Source organism: Dermacentor silvarum, chromosome 9 (genome assembly GCF_013339745.2).
Source record: "Dermacentor silvarum isolate Dsil-2018 chromosome 9, BIME_Dsil_1.4, whole genome shotgun sequence".
Classification (NCBI taxonomy): domain Eukaryota; kingdom Metazoa; phylum Arthropoda; class Arachnida; order Ixodida; family Ixodidae; genus Dermacentor; species Dermacentor silvarum.
The window spans coordinates 38214740-38222953 of NC_051162.1; positions in this window are offsets into that span (position 1 = coordinate 38214740).

The window sequence follows — 8214 nt, forward strand, 5'->3', positions numbered from 1 at the left end:
AGACCGGCGCGGTTGACGAGACCTCGCGCCTGGTCGTGGGCCAGCTCATTGCGGTTGATCGAGCCGGGAGAGACGTTCCGGCCCATGTGAGCCGGGAACCAGGTGATGACGTGAAGGACCGTGCCTGGTTTGCGGGTCCTAAGCACCGCCGCAGCCTCGGCGGAGACCGAGCAGGCGAGAAAGGCCATCGCTGCCGACCTGGAGTCCGTGAAGATCTGGGTGTGCCCGGGATCACACAGACCCAGCGCCACTGCCACTTGCTCTGCGACGGACGCCGTCGAGTGTTGGATGGACGCAGCATTCAGGATTTTGCCCTGGGGATTAACCACCGTGGCCGCGTACGAGTTTGATCTGGGATACTGCGCCGCGTCGACAAAGGACGCGAGCTCTGGGTTCTGCAGGGCAGTCTTGGTGAGTGCTCGGGCCCTGGCTGCGCGCCTGGCCTCGTTGTGTTGTGGGTGAACGTTCTTCGGGAACGTGGAGACTCGAAAGGCGTCCTTTTCTTCCTGGTGGAGGGGGACGGAGCACGACTCCGCGGCCATGGCGGTGAGGCCCGCCATCTGGAGCATTTGGCGGCCGGACTTGCTGGCAGACAGGCGAACGATCTGTGCCGTTTTCTGTGCTTCTACGATTTCGCTCAGGGTGTTTTGGACTCCGAGCTGCATCAGCTTATCCATGCTGGTCGTCACAGGGATACCGAGCACTCGTTTAATGCTCTTGCTGATGAGTGCGTCAATCTTGTTCTCCTCAGCGCGCGACCGATTTAGTAGGGAGGCACGTAGTTGATATGGCTCATGAGGAAGGCGTGGTAGATCCTTAGGAGGTTGGCTTCGCTGATGCCACCCCTCCGGCTCGTCACTCGTGAAACGAGTCTGAGCACGTTCTCCGTCTTCGCCCTCAGGCGCGCGATCGTTTACACGTTGCTGCCCTTAGCGTTGATGACCAGTCCGAGCACCCTGAGATAATCAACCCTCGGGATGTGCTGACCCGTATTCGTTCTGAGATGCATCGGTACTTGATCCAGCGGCGTGTCGAACTTGCGGCTGTTTCTGTCGGGCCGATACAGCAAGAGCTCCGACTTGGTCGGCGAGAGGACCAGTCCCGGGCCCTCGAGGAATTCTTTCGTGACGTCTAGGGCCGCTTGCAGAGCCCGCTCCACCGCTGCGTCCGACCCGCCGCCGCACCAGATGGTGATGTCGTCCGCGTAGAGAGCATGATTTAGATTGACGCCCCTGATTCGAACCTGTAGTAGAAGCTACCCAATACAGTATCAGTGTAGTGGTAGGTACATGGCTCCTCAATGCATGTTCTTCCTGGGAGTTGAAGCTACAATCAGAAGGTGGAAAATTCGGGATCCTTTCTGGCAAACAACTAACAATATCTCTACCTGTACTCAGCAATACAAAGGTAAATCGCAAGTTCTATACTGATAAAGAACAGTTCAGAACTGCCGCCAAGTGAGTGCAATAAATAAATGATTTCGAATTTATCCTCATGTAAGACTAGGCGTGTTTATTTGCTTTACATTACACGAAATACTGGTCAGAAAAATATTGAATTCATTCAACATTGTGATTTGCAAAACAGTAGGTGTAAGAGGTTAAGGTGGGAGACCCTCAGGTGGTATGTTGCGATGTTTCGATAAATTGTTTCAAGGAGCGCGTCTCGGCTTAACCCTTTCACATGCCCATTAGTTGTGTTGATTGAAAACTTGTGCATCTGTAAGCATTTCATGTATCTGAAGCTGTAAGAAATGCGGTGAAACTAAGTTTTCAATCAACACAACTAATGGGCATGTGAAAGGGTTAAGGCTAAATAGATAAAGAGTTTTCAGTTCTTTAGTGAGTTTGTCAAGTTTATATAATGTACACTGCGTGCAAAAACTCAGTGCAAGTACATCAGATTTGCAAACATAAACTATTTCATGTCTACCAGGCTTGAATAGCACCTATCCAGACACTCGAACATTATGACTGGTGCAACACACTGCGAAAAACAATGAAAGAAGTGACATACATACAATGACATACACCAAGCAAAGTACTCAACCATCTAACTTCATACTTGCTCTGCTAAAACAATTTGCCTATGTAATTCAAACTTGCAGCTTTATTTCAATCAGAAGAGTTTCAAGATGTACGGGACACATTTTAAATATGCTTACTTTAATCAATGCTATTGCTGTTGATGCACTATCTTGGTGTATACAACTGTGTACATAGCGCCTGAAAGGATTAATCATATTCATGTAATCTTTACTGAATCTCAAGGCATAATACTCATATTTGTTTACAGTTTTGTAATGAGATAACACGACAGATGCGGAAGTTAAAAAAGCATATTTATAGAATGCTATAGAAAACAAGTCGAAAGCAAGTATCTACAACCTCTCGCAGTACCCAGCTATTTATTATGAGTGTTCCAACATTTCCTTGTGACATGATGCACTGTTTTCACAGACATAGCTTGAATTGACCTATCTCAAGTTTTGGAAGCAACTTAAGAATTGCTATAACAAGCAGATTTGATGCGCTACCGAGACTACAGAGCCACTTACTTTTTTTAACACGAACACGTGTAATGAATTATGTCATACATATGACACAGTTTCTGATTATATTCCCAAGCATGAATCTCATAATTGCAATTTATGCAACAGTATACCTATGCGATTACTTGGGGACAGCACGAAAACACGGGAGAAGGCTAGACAACACGAGCGCAGGCAAAGAATTTTGTTTACAGACAGACATATATATATACTAGGCCTGTGTGTACTGCGTAGTTGCAGCTGCAGGATAGCGGGATAATGTAAACAACCGCACAGTTGATGAACTGCTGTTCTGCCTTTTGCTACACTTTGTGTCGAGGCTCGGTCCGAGTCCCCTTTTCGCACACTGTACCCCGATTGCTCGACATAAAAATAAAAGGAAAGTTCGAGCTTCTCCAACAGTCTATTTGAGACTATGACTGTCCTTGTGAATGTGATATAACAGTGGCCACCCCACTGCAAGCAAATGTTAGACATGGGTTCAGAAGCTCTCCTCCACTTGGTGATACCTTGATTTCTTGAGGACGCTTTTTGGTGTTCCTGTGATGAGCTTCACAGCCAAAGAGTGTGCTAAAGCGGAAGGCAGAATACCCTCCTTAAAACATTGGGCATACCTCCAGCACACAGAACACTAACCAAAGAAAACTATGCAATCCAATGGAATATCACTGTCTAGTGGTAGTTTTTCCCCATACGTGAACTCATCTAGCACTTCAGAGAAGAGAAAAAAGTCACTCTATCCATTTAGTAGCCTTATTTCTCCAGATATAGACGAGAAAGTTGACAGTTAATGAGTGCGTCAATCTTGTTCTCCTCAGCCCGCGACCAGTTTAGTAGGGAAGGCACGTAGTTGATATGGCTCATGAGGAAGGCGGGGTAGATCCTTAGGAGGTTGGCTTCGCTGATGCCACCCCTCCGGCTCGTCACTCGTGAAACGAGTCTGAGCATGTTCTCCGTCATCGCCCTCAGGCGCGTGATCGTTTACACGTTGCTGCCCTTAGCGTTGATGGCCAGTCCGAGCACTCTGAGATAATCAACCCTCGGGATGTGCTGACCCGTATTCGTTCTGAGATGGATCGGTACTTGATCCAGCGGCGTGTCGAACTTGCGGCTGTTTCTGTCGGGCCGATACAGCAAGAGCTCCCACTTGGTCGGCGAGAGGACCAGTCCCGTGCCCTCGAGGAATTCTTTCGTGACGTCCAGGGCCCCTTGCAGAGCCCGCTCCACCGCTGCGTCCGACCCGCCGCCGCACCAGATGGTGATGTCGTCCGCGTAGAGAGATTGACGCCCCCGATTCGAACCTGTAATAGAAGCTACCCAATACAGTATCAGTGTAGTGGTAGGTCAAATGGCTCCTCAATGCATGTTCTTCCTGGGAGTTCAAGCTACAATCAGAAGGTGGAAAATTTGGGATCCTTTCTGGCAAACAACTAACAATATCTCTACCTGTACTCAGCAATACAAAGGTGAATCGCAAGTACTATACTGATAAAGAACAGTTCAGAACTGCCGCCAAGTGAGTGCAATAAATAAATGATTTCGAATTTATCCTCATGTAAGACTAGGCGTGTTTATTTGCTTTACATTACACGAAATACTGGTCAGAAAAATGTTGAATTCAATCAACATTGTGATTTGCAAAACAGTAGGTGTAAGAGGTTAAGGTGGGAGACCCTCAGGTGGTATGTTGCGATGTTTCGATAAATTGTTTCAAGGAGCGCGTCTCGGCTTAACCCTTTCACATGCCCATTAGTTGTGTTGATTGAAAACTTGTGCATCTGTAAGCATTTCATGTATCTGAAGCTGTAAGAAATGCGGTGAAACTAAGTTTTCAATCAACACAACTAATGGGCATGTGAAAGGGTTAAGGCTAAATAGATAAAGAGTTTTCAGTTCTTTAGTGAGTTTGTCAAGTTTATATAAAGTACACTGCGTGCAAAAAATCAGTGTAAGTACATCAGATTTGCAAGCATCAACTATTTCATGTCTACCAGGCTTGAATAGCACCTATCCAGACACTCGGACATTAAGACTGGTGCAACACACTGCGAAAAACAATGAAAGAAGTGACATACATACAATGACATACACCAAGCAAAGTACTCAACCATCTAACTTCATACTTGCTCTGCTAAAACAATTTGCCTATGTAATTCAAACTTGCAGCTTTATTTGAATCAGAAGAGTTTCAAGATGTACGGGACACATTTTAAATATGCTTACTTTAATCAATGCTATTGCTGTTGATGCACTATCTTGGTGTATACAACTGTGTACATAGCGCCTGAAAGGATTAATCATATTCATGTAATCTTTACTGAATCTCAAGGCATAATACTCATATTTGTTTACAGTTTTGTAATGAGATAACACGACAGATGCGGAAGTTAAAAAAGCATATTTATAGAATGCTATAGAAAACAAGTCGAAAGCAAGTATCTACAACCTCTCGCAGTACCCAGCTATTTATTATGAGTGTTCCAACATTTCCTTGTGACATGATGCACTGTTTTCACAGACATAGCTTGAATTGACCTATCTCAAGTTTTGGAAGCAACTTAAGAATTGCTATAACAAGCAGATTTGATGCGCTACCGAGACTACAGAGCCACTTACTTTTTTTAACACCAACACGTGTAATGAATTATGTCATACATATGACACAGTTTCTGATTATATTCCCAAGCATGAATCTCATAATTGCAATTTATGCAACAGTATACCTATGCGATTACTTGGGGACAGCACGAAAACACGGGAGAAGGCTAGACAACACGAGCGCAGGCAAAGAATTTTGTTTACAGACAGACATATATATATACTAGGCCTGTGTGTACTGCGTAGTTGCAGCTGCAGGATAGCGGGATAATGTAAACAACCGCACAGTTGATGAACTGCTGTTCTGCCTTTTGCTACACTTTGTGTCGAGGCTCGGTCCGAGTCCCCTTTTCGCACACTGTACCCCGATTGCTCGACATAAAAATAAAAGGAAAGTTCGAGCTTCTCCAACAGTCTATTTGAGACTATGACTGTCCTTGTGAATGTGATATAACAGTGGCCACCCCACTGCAAGCAAATGTTAGACATGGGTTCAGAAGCTCTCCTCCACTTGGTGATACCTTGATTTCTTGAGGACGCTTTTTGGTGTTCCTGTGATGAGCTTCACAGCCAAAGAGTGTGCTAAAGCGGAAGGCAGAATACCCTCCTTAAAACATTGGGCATACCTCCAGCACACAGAACACTAACCAAAGAAAACTATGCAATCCAATGGAATATCACTGTCTAGTGGTAGTTTTTCCCCATACGTGAACTCATCTAGCACTTCAGAGAAGAGAAAAAAGTCACTCTACCCATTTAGTAGCCTTATTTCTCCAGATATAGACGAGAAAGTTGACAGTTAAGCAAAATAACTTGACAACACTGGTGCCCACCATAGCTAGTGTTTTACGGTTACCTGATAGTGTTCTTGTCTGTGAGAAGTTGCAAAGCAAGGCTACTCAAGGCGTTCAGCCACTTTTTAATGTCTCCTTCACAGTGCCAGGTGTGCTCATGGAAGTAAAACTACTGGAAGGCAAGCTCCAATATCTGGCTTGAAGGTTTTCTGTGGTGAGCATTGTGCTGGATCTATGCCCCACACTCAAAAGTGTCTTGGCCTTTCCTATTAGCGCACTTGAACACTGAAGCATGTTGTTGCGACCCGAACACAAGGGAGCACTCTTAACACCACCACTAAGTGGCGGGGAGCTTCGAGATCCAAGTACGGTTGCTTTTAATAGTGTGTTCGCATTGCCTTTCGCCATGCGTTGCCAAGAATCATTTAACGGAGCTGAACATAGGTGAAGTCTCCAGTCGGAGTACTTCAAGAAAGCCAAGGCTTACCACTGCTATGCAATATGTACACCAAAGGAAGCTGTCAATTCAAGCAAATTGCTGGGGAGAGTTGGAACTACCTTTTTTATTGTTAGGGCCAAAGAAACTGCGCAGGTACAAAAATGTCAACCGGACCAGGCCAAGACGTGAAGTTTGCATCAAGAAGTATGTGCTGGAGATCATAGGAAGTGCAGTTGGTGCTGTTTATAACATCCTACTGCCCTGCAGCAGCAATTAGGTAGGACAAACAGGACGATGACTCATGGACTATCTTGGGAAATAAGCACAGACCCTCGACAAAATATGGGGAAGCAACATAGCTATTGATGCTGCTTTGTGCTGTTGTACATCAACTTTTGAGCAATGAAGAATCCTCATGGCACATGTTCAAAACATACAAAACTCGCAGAATAGCCCCCACATATGCTCGTGTGTAATCGCTTAATCTTCGAAACAAATTGAGGTATTCAGATGAAGAGCGAGAGCGTTCTGAACTGGGCTGGTTGGTACATGTTTAGGAAGGAAGTGCCACAGACAGGATAAAGGGAATATGTTGCTGTGCCCGTTGCCTTCACTTCGTTCTAGCAGTAGTGCTGTTCATTCCCTTCAAGATATTCATATATTTTGGTCACCTGACCACGTGACACAGCTGCGTGCTCATGCTAAATTTTACCTTGTTATGATAACTTCCAATGTCAAACGAAAATATGTTGGGGCATCTTCACCTATTACAGTAAGCTGAACAGTGGCTAACAGTGAGCTTAACTGTGGATACACTTAGTTACCATGGAGCATATGCATGACAATGTTAGAGGTCAGCATGCATGTGTTTTTGTATACTCATAAAGGCAAACTAGACAAAGAATTATTTTATTGGTGCATGTTTTATCTGTTGCTCAAATCCCGAACTCTGGTGCTATTAGTGTTTTTTTGAACGCCACTCATGTGCAACTTAGACAAGTATGGAACAATGCCACTTTCAAGTCGACATCCTCAGGCTGAACCAATTAGTTGCCACAGGAAAAACAAAACATCATTTATCTTTTGGATGCATCTGCAACAATTATTATACTTGTATAGGCATAGTCATTCCAGCAACATTTGCAGTCATTGTCCATTTGGACTGCATATGCAAGACTGATATACGATAGAATGGCACAGCTTACCAGAACAAATAGCACAACGCAAAACTGCTTTGCCACTGGTGTTGCAAGCAGGCCCCCATGGCTGAGAAACTGAATGCAAGGCGGCACACAGACATCCTTCACTGGTGCAACAGCTGCAAATGAAATAATGATATCAGTTACTTTCTGACCGGTCATCGAAACAAAGCACAAACATTTTTATATACAATAACACTATTGCATATAAGCTCGTCACTGGGTTACTGTTATTGTTGCGAGATAGCTCACAGTATTTATAGAATGCTAATGGCCTAGTTTAACTCATTTGCAAAAAAATTTGTGAAGTACCTTCTACTCGAAAAATGAGCTGACAAAATATTTTGCCTTGCATAACCTACAACACACGTACACATTCTAGAATAGTTACTGCAGTGATGCGTGTAAGCTGAAAATTAGTCTATGCAGCTCAAGACAGTAAGTGTGAACCTCCCTTCAACATCAGTGTTGACATATATTTTGGTTTGTTTTTATACTTGTTAGGAATATATATAACTTTGGAATGTCCATAATGCACGTTTGGCCACCGCTATTCTATGTCAAAGTTACGTTAAAAATTACTTTTCGCATAGATTTGTTTTAAGATTACGGCCGCATATGGGCAGAATTTAA